Raw genomic sequence first — 17,724 nt, forward strand, 5'->3', positions numbered from 1 at the left:
GCTCACTGCAAGCTCCACCTCCCGGGTTCACGCCATTCTCCTGCCTCAGCCTCTCCGAGTAGCTGGGACTACAGGCGCCCGCCACCACGCCCGGCTAATTTTTTTGTATTTTTAGTAGAGACGGGGTTTCACCGTGGTCTCGATCTCCTGACCTCGTGATCTGCCCGCCTCGGCCTCCCAAAGTGCTGGGATTACAAGCGTGAGCCACCGCGCCCGGCCACGTATTCATCTCTTGAAATTGCTTGCTATTGCCACAAGTAACTATAAATTAACGTAATAATGCTGCACTGGACACTATAACCTAGATCCTATAGCTTAACAATGTATAGCCAGTCACTAATCAATGTTATTTCTGTAAACCAACAAGAATACCTGACAACTTTGTATCAGTCTACTCCCTGTCTCCTTCTTTTTTGCCCTTAAAAACGTGCTTGTAGGCTGGGCGTGATGGCTCACGTCTGTAATTCCAGTACTTTGGGAGGCCGAAGTGGGCAGTTCACTTGGGGTCAGGAGTTTGAGACTAGCCTGGCCAGCATGGTGATACCCCATCTGTACTAAAAATACCAAAGGAAAATAAAAAAATAAAAATAAGCCAGGCATGGTGGCACATGCCTGTAGTCCCAGCTACCTGAGAGGCTAAGGCAGGAGAATCACCTGAACCCAGGAGGTGGAGGTTGCAGTGAGCTGAGATCACGCCACTGCACTCCAGCCTGGGTGACAGAGCAAGACTCCGCCTCAAAAAAAAAAAAAAAAAAAAAAAATCTGGAACTTTGGTTTAATTATTGTGCCTCAGGTTTCCTCATTTATAAAACAGGTATAATAATAGTACCTATTGTATTGAGGATTTGATAGTAACAATAGATGTAGAATGCTACACATTGTATATTGTACTTACATACACATAATACAAATATTAGCTATTATTTCCTACTGGTCATCCCTGCCTGGTCTGGAACTCCTGAGCTCAAACGATCCACCTGCCTTGGCCTCCCAAAGTGCTAGGTGTGAGCCACTGCGCCCGGCCAAGACAAAAAGTTTAAATCGTGGTGAAAAGTGGCAGGTTAGATCAGTTCAGTTCAGTTGTATTTTTCTTCCCCCATTGTTGTTCTCTAGAGGGTTGAGAGAATTTGGGGGCAGGAGGCAGTGATGACCAAGAGAGAGGGCTGGGCGAGGTGGCTCACACCTGTAATCCCAGCACTTTGGAAGGCCAAGGCAGGTGGATCACCTGAGGCCAGGAGTTCGAGACCAGCCTGGCCAACATGGCAAAACCCTGTCTCTACTAAAAATACAAAAAATAGCCGGGCGTGATGGTGCATGCCTGTAGTCCCAGCTACTCCGGACGCTGAGGCAGGAGAATCCCTTGAACCTGAGAGGTGGAGGTTGCAGTGAACCGACATTGCACCACTGCAATCTAGTTGCCTGGGTGACAAAGGGAGACCCCATCTCAAAAATAAATAAATAAATAAATAAAACAAACAAACAAAAAAACACCAACCAACCTGGAACTTGCTCATCCTTGAAGGAAAGATGAACTTCATGCCTCTATGACTTTGCTGGAATCTCCATTCTTACCTCTCTAGTGAACTATTTATAGTCTCAAGATTAGCTGGAATTTCACCTGTAGTTTCTTTGTAACTTACTCAATCTCTTTTACCTCTAAGAACGAATTGCTGTTCCTTGTGTTTCCATAGCACATTTAAACCTTTCTATTGTAGCACTTAAATTGTACTATAATTATTTGACTTTTTTTGCCTACCGCAGTTCCTGTCACAAGGTAAATATTTAATGGTCGAATTCTACAAAAGACTACATTGCTTCTTTGAGGGAGTTTGGTCAGTAAATTGTCCACACACACATAATCAGTAACTAAATTGATTCTGCCTAGAATGGACAAAACGGGGGAGGTTGGGCATTTAAGACGATTTTTGAGAACTGTATCTTCGAGAGGGGATGATGGTAAGAATGTGATCTTAATAGGACAAACTGAGTTCCTCCTAGGTCAGTTTTTTTCATCTTTACGTAAAATGGACATTTACCTGCTGAACTATAGTTATCCATGTATGCAACAAATACCGAGTGTACGTTCCTTTGGTACAGGAGTTACTGCCCTAAGTGAAAGGCTGTTTTGAAAGTGCTCTGTAAATTGAAATTACTTTAGAATGATCACTATTAGTATTATATTGAAATCCAGGGTATTCTATCTAACAGACTTGATGGGTTTAAGGAGGACCGAGACTCCCAGTGGCTCCGGATTGGTGTCCTGACACAGGTAACGCGGAAGGAGGAGAGGGCGAGCGAGCTAGTGAGTGCGAGTGCGCGCGCGCCGGCGGGAGTGCGTGCGGCAGGCGGTGAGCCCCGCAGGGCTGCTGAGGGGCACGCGGGAAGCCAGGAAGCAGGGACGGGCAGAACGCAGGACGCGGTGACGACAACGCCGGACGTACTGACGTAGCGCGCAGCCGCAGCGGGGGGCGGACTCTGGGCTTTTCTTCCCCTTCTGATTTTCCCCTCCCCCCTTTTCTCCCTTTCCGGGTTTGGTTCCCCCCTTTTCTTCCCCTCTCCCCCTCCTTCCCAAGCCCCTTTTCCCTCCCCCGTCCCAGTCCCCCCTGCTTCCCAGCCCTCGGCCCTAGGGAAGCCCCGGCCGAGAAAAGCCCGCCCCCAGAAGCGCGCCGCCGCCGGCCGTCGGGGCCGAGCCGCAGCCGAGCGGCCGTGGGCCCGGGCGGCGGGCGGAGACGCGGGCGCCTTCCCCGCTACGGCCCGTGCGAGGTGAGGCCACCTCCCGGCCGAGGGGGCGGGCGGCCCGGACGGCTTGTGGGGAGGGGGCGTGGCGGCCGCGCGGGCGGGCGCGAGGAGGCCCCGCGGCCTGGGTTCCCCGCGCCTGGCGGCTGGTCCCGGGGACGATGGGTCAGGGTCAGATGGCCCCGGGAAAGACTGCTCTAAGTGTGCGCTGCTGGAGAGAAGCTGGGGGCGCGGGGCGGAGGGCGGCGGTGCGGGGGCAGGGGGGTGGCGCCACCTGTGGCCTTTGCGGGGGGACCTAAAAACTGTTACGCCCTTGTAGTGCTTCGGGGTGGCTAGCTCCGTGTGTTTCTTGGGTGGCGGTTTTCCTTTGAGCGTGGAGCATGGGAAAATAGGACGGAGAGGTGTAGAAGAAGTGTTTAAAATCGTGCTGGTGTCCAGGTTTCTTACAGGGACGGGGATTTGAGTTGGCACATACAAGGAGATGTTTCTATAGCTTAAAACTTGGGCCTACACTAAGCTCATAACTTACTCGAGCCCCTGAAAACGCTTCGATTCGTTTTCCCGTAGAGCTAACATTTTTCAACATTTGTGGCCATTAGTCTCGGAACTACCAGGAATACTTACTTAAAGTGAATTGTCATTGGATAATGATGAGGAATGACCGAATAACAATCCCAGAACTGCATTAAAACGGAAGAAAGAAAAGTGGAAAAGTTTGAATTCATATCCCAGTTGGATGAATATTCTTGTACATATTTGTTCAAATAGATAACTAAGATTGAGAAGCCTGAGTCCTGTCTGATATGCATAAGCCACGTGGAGACTCAAGGAAGGAGGAAAGTGACAGGTTTCACTTCAGGAATATCACAGATTCGTAGCATTTTCTTGTATTTTTAGATAGATTTGCAGTTGAATTATTTGTGGCTCTTGTTCCTAATGCTTTTTGTTGTTGTTCCACCAATATCCCCCCCCATCCCACCGCCCTTTTGATGCTGGGGTATCAAGACAAAAAGTTGTAATTTTTTTTGAGACAGGGTCTCAGTCTGTCACCCAGAATGGAGTGTAGTGGTTCCTTTTCGGCTCAATGCGACCTCTGCCTCCTGGCCTCAAGTGATCCTCCTACCTCAGCCCCCCAAGTAGCTGGGAGTACAGGCGTGAGCCACCACTCCTGGCTGATTTTTGTAGAGATGGGGTTTCACCTTGCTGCCCAGGCTGGTCTGGAACTCCTGGGCTCAAGTGATCCACCTGCCTTGGCCTCCGAAAGTGGTAGGCGTGAGCCACCACGCCGGGAAAGACAAAAAGTTTAAATAGTGGTGAAAAGTGGCCGGTTAGATTAATTCAGTTCAGTTTTTAGTTGTATTTTTCTTACCCTGTTGCTGTTCTCCAGAGTTGAGAGAAAAGATAACTTTTTTCTTGAAGGCCTGATGAACTCACAAGTTAAATTTCAGAGTTGAAGTTCCAGTTGTCTTTGTGTCCATTATATGATGAGTAGAGCTTCACAGTTTTTTTTTCACAGGGATGGGATCTTGCTATGTTGCCCAGGCTGGTCTTGAACTCCTGGCCTTAAGTGATCCTCTGGCCTCAGACTCCCAAAAGCACTGGGGTTACAGGCGTGAGCCATTGCTCTTGGCAGAGCTTCACAATGCAAAGTTTTTAAAAAATGTGACAAAAATAGCGTGCCTGACTGGCTGGGCACGGTGGCTCATGCTGTAATCCCAGCACTTTGGGAGGCCAAGGCAGGTGGATCACCTGAGGTCAGGAGTTTGAGACCAGCCTGGCCAACATGGTGGAACTTCGTCTCTACTAAAAATACAAAAAGTAGCCAGGCGTGGTGGCAGGCACCTGTAATCTCAGCTTCTTGGCAGGCTGAGATGGGAGAAGCATTTGAACCCGGGAGGCGGAGGTTGCAGTAAGCCAAGATCGTGCCACTGTACTCCAGGCTGGGCAACAGAGCGAGAGACTGTCTCAAAAAAAAAAAAAAAAAAAATAGCATGCCTAATATTTTTTAATGGAAAGTTAAGAGAGGAGATGGCTTCCTTTCTCTTTCAAAATAAAAACCAATGTTACTTTTTGTTGTTGTTGTTCTGTTCTCGCTCTGTCACCCAGGCTGGAGTGCAGTGGTGCAATCTCGGCTCACTGCAAGCTCCATCTCCTGGGTTAACGCCATTCTCCTGCCTCAGCCTCCTGGGTAGCTGGGACTACAGGCGCCTCCCCCCGCCCCCACCACACCCCCCACCACACCCGGCTAATATTTTGTATTTTTAGTAGAGACGAGGTTTCACCGTGTTAGCCAGGATGGTCTCCATCTCCTGATCTCATGATCTGCCCACCTCAGCCTCCCAAAGTGCTGGGATTACAGGCATGAGCCACCGCACCCAGCCAAACCAATCTTAGCTTTAAAGCTCTAGATCTGTGGCACCCTTTCCCCCTAACATGCACACTGGCCTCTGGCTGTTCCTTGAGCACACTAGGCACACTTCTGCCTCAAGGTCTATGCTCTTGTTCCCTCTTCCTGAATTACCTTTCTCTTACAAAGCTGTATAAGAGCATATAGCCTGTCTGTCCCCTCACCTCCTTCAGGTCTTTACTCAAATTTCACTTTTTTTTTTTTTTGAGATGGAGTCTTGCTCTGTCACCCAGGCTGGAGTGTAGTGGCATGATCTCGGCTCACTGCAACCTCCACCTCCTGGGTTCAAGCGATTCTCCTGCCTCAGCCCCCTGAGTAGCTGGGATTACAGGTGTCCGCCACCATGCCTGGCTAATTTTTTTGTATTTTTAGTACAGACAGGGTTTCACTGTATGTTGGCCAGGCTGGTCTTGAACTCCTGACCTTAAGTGATCCACCCACCTCCGCCTCCCAAAGTGTAGGGATTACAGGTGTGAGCCACTGCGCCTGGCCCAAATGTCACTCTTAACAGTGATATTCCCTTGGCTATCTGGATGGCAAAGCCCCTCCTGCATACATATTTACATAACTATCCCCCTTTTCTGCTTTATTTTATGCCTTAGCCCTTATCAACCTATAACATGTTATATATTTTAATCTCCCCCAGTGGAAAGTAAACTTCAGGGCCAGGTGCAGTGGCTCATGCCTATAGTCCTAGCACTTTGGGAGGCCAAGGACGGGGCATCACCTGAGGTTAGAAGTTCTAGACCAGTCTGGTCAACGTGGTGAAACCCGGTCTCTACTAAAAATAAAAAAATTAGCTGGGTGTGGTGGTACACGCCTGCAATCCCAGCTACTCGAGAGACTGAGGCAGGAGAATGGCTTGAACCCGGGAGGCTAAGGTTGCAGTGAGCCGAGATCGTGCCACTGCACTCCAACCTGAGCAGCAGACCGAGACTCTGTCTCAAAAAAAAAAAAAAAAAAAAGAAAGCTTCAGGAGAGTAGGCATTTTTGTTTTATTTATTTTATTATTATTATTTTTTTTGAGACAGAGTCTTGGTCTGTCGCCCAGGCTGGAGTGCAGTGGCATGATGTCAGCTTACTGCAACCTCCACCTCCCGGGTTCAAGTGATTGTCCTGCCTCAGCCTCCTGAGTAGCTAGGAATACAGGCACGCGCCACCACACCCGACTAATTTTTGTATTTTTAGTAGAGATGGCGTTTCACCATGTTGGTCAGGCTGGTCTTGAACTCCTGACCTCGTGATCCTCCCGCCTTGGCCTCCCAAAGTGCTGGGATTATAGGCATGAGCTTCTGCGCCCAGCCACATTTTTGTTTTATTGATTTCCATATCCTCAGCACTTAGCACAGCACTTGATGTTCAGTAAAGTGCACAACAGATGTATTGACTGATAGGTAAGGGGGAGTTTTTTCCTTGAACTCTTTCCATGAATTTTTCATCGTGATTAGTTGTCCTTGGAAGGGTGGGATGGGTTTTCACTAGGAAAACCTAGTTTTCTAAGGTACTCATTGAGAGATGTTGAGATGTTTTTTCTGGGGATGTTTCTCTTTGGACAAACATCTTGTGCTTTGGGGCCATTGAATGAAAATACTGAGGGCAGAGAAGAGGATGGAGTGTGGAAGTCTTTGGTGTTGGTAGTCTTATCTCAGATTTCATGTGGCTAGAATTTTTACCTACTTCATGCTCTTCCCTTGAGGTTGTTCATGTCCCTGCCAAGACAAATACCACTCTTGTTACTTCTCTGACCCTACAGAGCTGAGCAGGCTGGTTCCACTTTGAGTTTTTCAGTAGCCTGAAGATGTTAATATTTATAGTTCTGTCTTTATGGGCTAGTTCCTACCCTCACCCCCACCAATTCATGTAGAGACAGTTGAGCTTAAAAACTTCAAGAATAGGTTTCTCTAACAATTGTAGAATGTTCAGTTCTAGAGAACACTTGATCCTTTTTTCACAGATTGATTTTGGGGGACATTTTTAGCAACTAAATCTATGCTAAGTTTGAGGATAAAAAGGAGCAGGCACCCTAAATTCTGTGGGTTATCCCTCATTTTATCTTTATTTATTTATTTATTTTTTTGAGATGGAGTCTCGCTCTGTCGCCCAAGCTGGGGTGCAATGGTGCGATCTTGGCTCACTGCAACCTCTGCCTCCCAGGTTCAAGGGATTCTCCTACCTCCGCCTCCCAAGTAGCTGGGATTACAGGCATCCGCTACCACGCCCAGATGATTTTTTTATTTTTAGTAGATACAGGGTTCTGTCATGTCTCGAACTCCTAACCTCAGGTGATCTGCCCGCCTCGGCCTCCCGAAGTGCTGGGATTACAGGCATGAGCCACCGCGCCTGACCTATCTTTCCTTAGTTTCTTGGTTGGTACGTTAGTTACCTGCATTGATCTTCCAGCTAGAGTAACCTGGATGAGATTTCTCTTTGGGGCAGTTTGGCTACTCTTCTTTAGCTCAGGAAGGCAAAGGGAGTGAAGTGTGCTTTTTTCTTTTTGAGATGGAGTCTTGCTGTGTCTCCTAGGCTGGAGTGCAGTGTCCTGATTTCAGTTCACTACAACCTCCGCCTCCCAGGTTCAAGCGATTCTCCTGCCTCAGCCTCCCAACTAGCTGGATTATAGGCACCCGCCATCATGCCCAGCTAATTTTTGTTTTTTTGTAGAGACAGGGTTTCACCATGTTGGCCAGGCTGGTCTTGGACTCCTGACCTCAGGTGATTCGCCTGCCTCGGCCTCCCAAAGTGCTGGGATTACAGATGTGAGCCGCTACGCCCGGCCTGAAGTGTGCTTTTAACACTTTGTAGGAATGCTAGTGGCAAAGCTAAGGCTTTTGCTTCAACCTTTGCGAGGACATTGAAAGCTGCCAGGCCTAGGAGAGAACAGTTAATGGGAGGTGCAAGAATTGGGGATCTGCTATGCATTTGACTGGACATAGTTCTGATATTATTAGTATAAAGAAATAACTGCATCTTCTAGAATCATATTAGTAGTTCTCATTTTGTGAATAATTTTTTCTTTTTTTTTTTTTTGAGACGGAGTTTTGCTCTTGTTGTCCAGGCTGGAGTGCAATGACCCGATCTCAGCTCACCACAACCTCTTCCTCCTGGGTTCAAGTGATTCTCCTGCCTCAGCCTCCCCAGTAGCTGGGATTAACAGAGATGCGCCACCACACCTGGCTAATTTTGTATTTTTAGTAGAGGCAGGGTTTCTCCATGTTGGTCAGGCTGGTCTCAAACTCCCGAGCTCAGGTGATCTGCCCACCTCAGCCTCCTGAAGTGCTGGGATTATAGGCGTGAGCCACCGCACCTGACTGAATAATTTCTTTTTATGTATTTATTTTTTTGAGACGGAGTCTCACTTTGTTGCCCAGGCTCATGTGACAAAGTACAGCCAAAACTTTGTTTTACGTGCACAGTTATTAAAAATATTATATAGGCTTGGCTTGGTGGTTCACACCTGTAATGCAGCACTTTGGGAATCTGAGGCGGGAGGATTGCTTGAGCCCAGAAGTTTGCAGCTGCGGTGAACTATGATTGTGCCACCATACTCTGACCTGGGTGACAGAATGAGAGCCTGTCTCTTAAACCCAAAAAGGCTAGGTTTTCAAAAAATACAGTTCATATTTTTGTTGGGCCTATGTCTTCGTTGCATATGACAGTTGTAAGAATTTATGGTTTTTGTTTATGAGGAACAGTATGGGCATCAAGAAATCCTTGGTGTCTTGGAAAAGGGTGGGTCAGATTTGTGAAAGCTTACAGGATTAATAACAGAAGACTAGGAGGAAAGTAATTAAGGCAGTGACAATCCAAATTTAATGGTAGGTACATTTGAAATATATGGTTGGGTGTGGTGGCTCACGCCTGTAATTCCAGCACTTTGGGAGGCTGAGGTGGGTGGGTCACTTGAGGTCAGGAGTTCAAGACCAGCCTGGCTAACATAATGAAACCCCATCTCTACTAAAAATACAAGACCTTAGCTGGGTGTTATGGTATCACATGCTTGTAATCCCAGCTACTCGGGAGGCTGAGGCATGAGAATCGCTTGAACCTGGAAGGCGGAAGTTGCAGTGATTGGGATTGCGCCACTGTACTCCAGCCTGTAGCAGGTGAATGTATACCCATGAGAAGTGTTCACTTACAGTTTCTTTGTTCCTTTTTTTTTTTTTTTTTTGAGACAGAGTTTTGCTCTTGTTGCCCAGGCTGGAGTGCAATGGCGCTATCTCGGCTCACCACAACCTCCGACTCCCGGGTTCAAGTGATTCTCCTGCCTCAGCCTCCCAAGTAGCTGGGATTACAGGCATGTGCCACCACGCCTGGCAAATTTTGTATTTTTAGTAGAGATGGGCTTTCTCCATGTTGGTCAGGCTGGCCTCGAACCCCCGACCTCAGGTGATCTTCCCGCCTCAGCCTCCCAAAGGGCTGGGATCACAGGTGTGAGCCACTGCCCCTGGCCTTTTTTGTTGTTGTTGTTGTTGAGACAGTCTTGCTCTGTTGCCCAGGCTTGAGTTCAGTGGTACGATACCGGCTTACTGCAACCTCCGTCTTCCTGGGTTAAAGCAATCACCTCAGCCTCCCGAGTAGCTGGGATTACAGGTGCCCGCCACCACATCTGGCTAATTTTTGTATTTTTAGTAGAGACGGGGTTTCACCATGTTGGCCAGGCTGATCTCAAACTCTGGGGCTCAGACAATCCACCCGCCTTGGCCTCCCAAAGTGCTGGGCGTGAGACACCACGCCTGGCCCACTTAAAGTTTCTAATGCTGTTGGTAGAGACAGCTCCCAGCAACCATCAAAATCAATGGGAAGAATATGGGAGACCTTGTAAAATTTAACAGATCTCTTTTCTTTCTTTTTTTGTGACAGGGTCTTGCTCTCTTGCCCAGGCTGCAGTGCAGTGGCGTGATCTCGGCTCACTGCACCCTCCGCCTCCTGGGTTCAAGCAGTTCTCCCACTTACAGTCTTACAAGTAGCTGGGATTACAGGGGTGTGCCACTGTGCCTGGCTAATTTTTGCATTTTTAGTAGAGACAGGGTTTTCACCATGTTTGCCAGCCTGGTCTTGAACTCCTGACCTTAGGTGATCCACCTGCCTTGGCCTCCCAAAGTGCTGGGATTACAGGCATGAGCCACTGCGCCCGGCCACAGATCTCTTTTCATCCTTGTCTTACTCTGTTGTTTTTGCAGCGTTCGTTACTGTTGACCCCTCTCCTTCTTCAAATATTTGGTGATGCTATACTTTTTTACTTGCTTTCCTGGCTCTTTTTCTCCTGCCCATTCTTCATTTATATATTTTTTTATTTTTATTTTTTATTTTGACACAGGGTCTTGCTCTGTTGCCCAGGCTGGAGTAAACTGGCATGATCATGACTCACTGCTCCCTCCATCTCCTTGGCTCAAGGCTTCCAAGTAGCTGGAACTACAAGTGCACACCATCACACCTAGCTAATTTTATTTTTTAATTTTGTAGAGATGAGTTCTCCCTGTGTTGCCCAGGCTGGTCTTGAACTCTTGGGCTCAATCAGTCGTCCTGTCCTGCCTTGGCCTCCCAAAGTGCTGGGATTGTAGACTTGAATTACTGCACCTGGCCCCTGTCCTTTAAATGTTCATTTTCCTGAAAGTTTCTGTTGTATTCTCCCTCTCTATCTCTCGATCTTAAACCTAGTGGCATATGTATCTCTTGAAAGACTTATTAAGATTATGGCCTACAAAAACTCTATGATCTGGCCCCTGTCAGCCTTTCCGGCTTTTCCTTAACTACCTGGGAGTTAGCTAGGTGAAGTATGGGGAAGAAAGTTCTGGGGAGGCACTGCCTATGTAAATCATGGAGGTATAGAGCAGGGTAACATAGAGTCTTTGCCAAACTGCACGGAATGGGATGAGGCTACATATGGGATTCTTGTGGGAATTACAGAAAAGACTAGAGAGGTACCTAGGTGCGTGATCTTGAAGTCCTTATTTGATAGGCTAAAAAGTTTGAGTTTTGTCTTAAACTGTGAAAGCTACTGAAGGATTTACTTTTTAAAAATATCTCTTGTAGCAATTTGGAGACTGGATTGGAAAATAGACTGGAATTAGGGAGTCCAGTTTAGGGAGGATCACAATAATCCAGATAAGAAATAGGGTCTAAAGTAGTCATACAAGTGCACAGGGATAGATGGACTCAATTTTTTTTTTTTTTTTTTTTTTTTGTGAGGCGGAGTCTCCCTCTGTCTCCCAGGCTGGAGTGCAGTGGCACATTTCGGCTCACTGCAACCTCTGCCTCCCGGGTTCAAGCGATTCTCCTGCCTCATCCTGAGTAGCTGGGATTACAGGTGCATGCCACCACACCCGGCTAATTTTTATATTTTTAGTAGAGATGGGTTTCACCATGTTGGTCAGGTTGGTCGTGAACTCCTGATCTCAGACGATCCGCCCCCCTCTGCCTCCCAGAGTGCTGGGATTACAGGCATGAGCCCCCATGAGATATTTAATAGATAGTCAGGCTGGGTGTGGTGTCTCAGCACTTTGGGAGGCTGAGGTGGGAGGATCTCTTGAGCCCAGTTCGAGACTAGCCTGGGGCAACTTAGTGAGAACCTGCCTCTAAAGAAATACAAGAAAAATTAGCTGGGCCTGGTGGCACACACCTATAGTCCCAGCTATTTGGGAGGCTGAGGTGGGAGGATCACCTAAACCTGGAAATCAAGGCTGCAGTGAGCCACAGTCCCACCACACTGCACTCCAGCCTGAGCAATAGAATGAGACCCTGTCTTTTACTATGCTTGATCTTAGCCAAAAGGCAGAGAAGTGATGACCCTGTCTTAAAAAAAAAAAAGAGCCGGGTGTGGTCGCTTACGCCTGTAATCCCAGCACTTTGGGAGGCTGAGGTGGGCAGATCACCTGAGGTCAGGAGTTGGAGACCAGCCTGACCAACATGGAGAAACCCATCTCTACTAAAAATACAAAATTAGCTGGGTGTGGTGGTGCATGCCTGTAATCCCAGCTACGCGGGAGGCTGAGGCAGGAGAATTGCTTGAACCTGGTAGGCGGAGGTTGCTGTGAGCCGAGATTGTGCCATTGCACCCCAGCCTGGGCAACAGGAGCAAAACTCTGTCTCAGAAAAAAAAAAAAAAAGAATCTGTTAGACATGGAGATGTGTGCATGCGTGATTGACAAAGCTAGAGAGCAAGAGAGAGGATAATAGTGGTAATGAGAAGGATGAGCTCTGGGATGACTTCTAGTTTTCTGGGTTCCATGCTAGGGTGGATAGTGACTTCCATTTATAAATTAGGGAATATAGGAAGGTGCACGTTTGGGAACAAAAAATGAGATGTTTGGTTTTTGAATGGTTGAATTTGAGGTACCTGTGGAACCATATGGAAATGCCTGCTGGGTAGTTGGATATACCAGTCCAGAGGTAGAGAAGTTGGGACTGGAGAGAGATTTGGGAGTCAGCAGTATAGTAGTATATACGTTGTAGTTGAAGTTATGGGTTTGGGTCAGCTAAGAGGCATGTTGAGACTGAAGAGCTGCAGGCTGAGGAGAGGAGTTGGAGAACACTGGTGGTTAAAGGTGTGACTGGTGGAAGTGGAGCCCCAGAAGAAATCTGAGGAAGCCTAAAGATAGATGGAAAACTAGTAAAGGCTGGGCACAGTGGCTCACGCCCGTAATCCCAATACTATGGGCCTAGGCGAGAGGATTACTTGAGGCCAGGAATTTGAGACCAGCCTGGGCAATATAATGAGACCTCATCTTTATTAAAAAAAAAAAAAAAAAAAAAAAGAAAACCAGTAAAGTGTGTATAATTAGAACTAGGAGGAGTTTCATGGAGGAGGAAGGCAGTATCAGAGGTGGTAGAAAGACCAAGTAGGATAAGGACAGAAAATAACTAATTGGATTTGACAGTCAGGTCATTGGTGTCTTCAGTGAGAGCAGGGTCACTAGAATGATGATAACATTTTGAGGAATAAATGGAGGAGAGGAAAACAAACTTTGTCTTTCAAGATGACTGCAAAGAGATGGAGAGAGAGGACAGTAATTAGAGGGAATGTGCAAGGAAGAGTTTTTTAAGATGACAAACTCGAGCATATTTATATATACAGGAGAATGAGCAAGACAGTACAGAGCCATGATAACAGAATGAAGTTCTTGAGCCTGTAGAGAAGATGCAATCTAAAGTAGGGTTAGAATTATTATCCCCTTCATTAAGAGAAGGAAAAGGTCAGGAAAGGGGTGGGGAGAAATGTTTGGTATCTAAACAAAGGAATTTGAGAGAGTTTCTGCCATATGACCTTTGTATTACTTGTGATGTAGGAGGCTTATTTTTTTGGGTCAGGGAGCTGATGTCTTAGAGTAAGGCGGGTTGGTTGAATAGGGGCCTTGAGAAGGGAGGCAGGTTCAAGTAGCTGTTGAGAGAATGGGAGGGATAGCTGCTGAGGGTACTTGTATGGCTAGGCAGGCAAAGATATCATGGGGTAGTGTAAGGGTGGGAGAGCATTTCAAGCAGGTACAATAGCCTGGGCAAAGACCTAGAGGTATTAAAGAATATGGTATGAGGCTGGGCACGGTGGATTACACCTGTAATCCTAGTGCTTTGGGAGGTCAAGGCGGGAGAATTACATCATGTCAGGAGTTTGAAAGCAATCTGGGCAACATTGTGAGACACCCACCTCTACCAAAAGTTAAAGCAATTAGCTGGATGTGGTGGCATGCATCTTTTGTCCCAGCTACTTGAGAGATAGGTGGGAGGATCACTTGAGCCCAGGAATTTGCAGTGAGCTATGATTGCACCACTGTACCCCAGGCTGGTCAACAGAGTGAGACCCTGTCTCTAAAAACAGAAAAAGATGGCCAGATACAGTGGCTCATGCCTGTAATCCCAGCACTTTGGGAGGCCGAGGCGGGCAGATCATGAGGTCAGGAGTTCAAGACCAGCCTGGCCAACCTGATAAAACCCCGTCTCAACTAAAAATACAAAAAATTAGCCAGGCATGGTGGCGCTTGCCTGTAATCCTAGGTGCTGGGGAGGCTGAGGCACAAGAATCTCTTGAACCGTGGAGGCGGAGGTTGCAGTGAGCCGAGATCACACCACTGTACTCCAGCTTGGGCGACAGAGCAAGACTCCATCTCAAAAAAAAAAAAAAAAAAAAAAAAGGAGAATATGGATGGTATATATGGGGCAGTATTTTGAATGACTGAAGAGAAGGATATATTTAGGGCCTGATTTTATGGTGGGCTTTACAAGCTATATTAAGGAATTTGGAATATGAGGCAAAGGTGAACCTCTGAAGATTTTTAATCAGAGAAATGAAATGATTATTTTGTATTTTATAAGGGAAACTGGCAGCAATTTGAAGAAATACTTATACTGGATTTAGAGTAGAGGGAGTCACACTGGTTAGGAGGCTGTTGTAGTCTATATAAGAGATACTGAGGCCGAGCACAGTGGCTCATGCCTGTTATCCCAGCACTTTGGGAGGTTGAGGCAGGCAGATCACCTGAGGTCAGAGTTTGAGACCAGTGTGGCCAATATGGTGAAACCCCATCTCTACCAAAAATACACACAAAAAATTATCTGGGCATGGTGGTGGGTGCCTGTAATCCCAGCTACTGGGGAGGCTAAGGCAGGAGAATCACTTGAACCCGGGAGACAGAGAGATTGCAGTGAGCTGAGGTTGCACCACTGTACTCCAGCCTGGACGACAGAGACTCCGTTTACAACAAAAAAAAAGATATCGAAGTCAGGGTAGCCTAGAGTATGCTGGGTAAAAAACAGTCTCCATACCTCAGTAGCTTGAAACAATTAGTTTCCTTTCCACTGTCACTACATGTCCATCAAAGATAGGCTAAAGACTTTTAGTTGTACAAGGACGAAGATCAACAGCAGCCTGCGCAACCACTGTTGGGAATATTGCCAGTTGCTCTGCTGAAGGCAAAAGAAAGCTCTGGAGGCCTTGCCCCGTTAACTAAATGTTCTGCGCAAAAGTAATGAGAATGGAGGAGAGGAAACAGCTGAAAAGAGCAGATGAATGTGAGATGGTTCCAGAATTTGGAGATTGTTTAAATGTGGGAAGAGGGGAGGAATCGTGGATGGATGACGCTCAGGTTTGTGTCTCGGGCGAACTGGGTGGTGTTGGCTTACTGAGATAAGAAAAGGGTAGGTTTGGGATTAGAGGAAATGTTGGTAGAGAGTTCACTTTTGGAAATGTCTAGCAGCTAGTTGTCTAAATGGATCTGGAGTGCTAGAGAGAGGCAGGGGTGTTTAGATTTGGAAGTACTCTCCACAAGAAGGTTTAATCTGTGATAGGGAACAGGGTTACTCGGGGCAAACTTAAGAAAGTGATAGGAGAGTAGACATGGAGCCCCAGGAAATGCCAGAATTTTAGGGATGCTCCTGGTCTGATGGCATTGGATTTTAATGTTAAGATTGACATTTTTGGGACCAAGGTAGCCTATGCCCATTCCTGACAGATAACCCAGTAATTTTTTGAGGAAGGAGCAAACGTAAGCTGGTAAGCTACATTTCCCATCACGTGCTATATTCTTTAGAGAATGTTAGTTCTCACTTATTTGTGCCAGTGGAGAACTGTTATTGGTCCTTGGATGGAATGCATTATAATTCTTTGATTTTGGATATATTTGGCAAAAATTTTGACAGTGACCTGTAAGCTGCCAAGACATACAAAAAAAGAACAAATAATGTGATAATATCATGGGAGTATAGTAATAAATTATACATATTAGATCATTTAATCTTCAGAATAATAATCCTCATGGAATAGTATTGTATTATCCCCATTTCACAGTGAGGCTTAGGGAAGTTAGGTTAGATTATATGACCATCATCATGTGGCCAGGATATAAACCCAGTTTGATGTGGAAGTCTTTTTTTTTTTGAAATGGAATTTCGCCCTGTAGCCCAGGCTGGAGTGCAGTGGCGGGATCTCTACTCAATGCAACATCCGGTTCCTGGGCTCAATCGATTCTCCTGCCTCAGCCTCCCAAGTAGCTGGGATTGCAGGCCTAATTTTGTATTTTTAGTAGAGATGGGGTTTTACCATGTTGGTCAGGCTGGTCTCAAACTCTTGACCTAAGGTGATCCACCCACCTTGGCCTCCCAAAGTGCTAGGATTACCTAGGCTTTTTTGTTGTTGTTGAGACGGAGTCTCACTCTGTCGCCCAGGCTGGAGTGCAGTGGTGGGATCTTGGCTCACTGCAACCTCCGCCTCCTGGGTTCAAGCAATTCTGCCTCAGCCTGCCTCAGCCTCCTGAGTAGCTGGGACTACAGGTGCCCACCACCACGCCTGGCTAATTTGTATTTTTAGTAGAGATGGGGTTTCACCATGTTGGCCAGGCTGGTCTCAATCTCCTGACCTCATGATCTGCCCTCCTTGGCCTCCCAAAGTGCTGGGGTTACAAGCGTGAGTCACCATGCCCGGCCGGCTTTTTTTTTTGGGGGAGGGACAGAGTCTCACTCTGTTGCCCAGGCTGGAGTGCAGTGGCGCAGTCTCTGCTCACTGCAACCTCCGCCTCTCAGATTCAAGTGATTTTCCTGCCTCATCCTCTCGAGTAGCTAGGACTACAGGCATGCGCCACCATTGCCAGCTAATTTTTTGTATTTTTAGTAGAGACAGGGTTTCACCTTGTTGCCCAGGCTGGTCTTGAACTCCTGGGGCTGAATCAGCCCTTCTCATCCTCCCATTGTTAGGATTACAGGTGTGAGTCATCATGCCTGGCCTGAAGTCTGTGCTTTTAACCCTCATCTCAAATTGCCTTTTAGGACAGGGCAAGTTTGTGTTGGGCAGCCAAGAAGTTTGGTTAATGTTGCTTCTTGTTCTTTTCGGCTCCAATATTTTATTTGGAAGAATTTCAAACCTATAGGAAAGGTGGAGGAATGATACAGTGGACACTGGCATGACATTTACCTGTATTTACCAATTGATAATATTTTGCCAGATTTGTATGTTTGCTCTCTCCCTTCCTCTCTTTCTCTTCCTCTCTCCCTCTCACTTTTTCCCAATCCTCTCTCCTCCCTCCCTACACACATAGCACACACACAGTTTTTTCTGTTACTGTTTATTAGGAATTTTTATTCACGTATTAGGAAATAACAGACATCAGGATACCTCACTCCATAATTTCTTAAGCATATATCGCCTGAGAACAGTGGTGTTTTCCACAATACCATTAAGTTCACTATCACATTCAAAATATTTTACAGTGATATAAACAGTCCATATTTAAATTTCTTCAGTTATCTCAACCTGCTTTACAACTTACCCCCACAATCCTGGATTCCTACAAGGAACATGTGTTGCATTTAATCGTTGTATGTTTGTAGTCTCTTTTAACCTAGAGCGTTCTCTTCTGTTTTTTTTTTTTTTTTCATGTTATTAATATTTTTGAAGTGTCCAGGCCAGTTGTTTTGAAGAATGTTGTACAATTTGAATTTGTCATGATTAGATTCAAGTCAAATATACTTGGCAAGACTACTACCCAGGTGATGTTGTGTGCACATAATGTCACTTTGTCTCATTATTGATTATGTTAACTTTGATCACTTGGTTAAATTGATGTCTGCTTGGTTAAATTGATGTCTGCTTGGTTAAA

General features: G+C 46.5%; 1 protein-coding gene across 16 annotated transcripts in view; it reads left to right on the forward strand.

Moving 5' to 3' along the window:
• Positions 1-2,447: 2,447 nt before the first annotated feature.
• The window catches only part of R3HDM2 (R3H domain containing 2), a 181,842-nt gene continuing 166,565 nt past the window's right edge, over positions 2,448-17,724 (forward strand). For 9 of the 16 annotated variants that reach the window (XM_030822364.1, XM_030822369.1, XM_030822371.1 and 6 more), the window contains exon 1: positions 2,579-2,763. The gene's annotated coding sequence lies outside the window, so the exon portion shown is untranslated. Of the gene's footprint in view, positions 2,764-17,724 lie in introns of all 16 variants that reach the window. The other 7 variants (XM_012510326.2, XM_030822383.1, XM_030822367.1 and 4 more) reach the window with 1 other exon arrangement.

The sequence above is a fragment of the Nomascus leucogenys genome, chromosome 11 (genome assembly GCF_006542625.1).
Source record: "Nomascus leucogenys isolate Asia chromosome 11, Asia_NLE_v1, whole genome shotgun sequence".
In the NCBI taxonomy this organism is placed as follows: Eukaryota; Metazoa; Chordata; class Mammalia; order Primates; family Hylobatidae; genus Nomascus; species Nomascus leucogenys.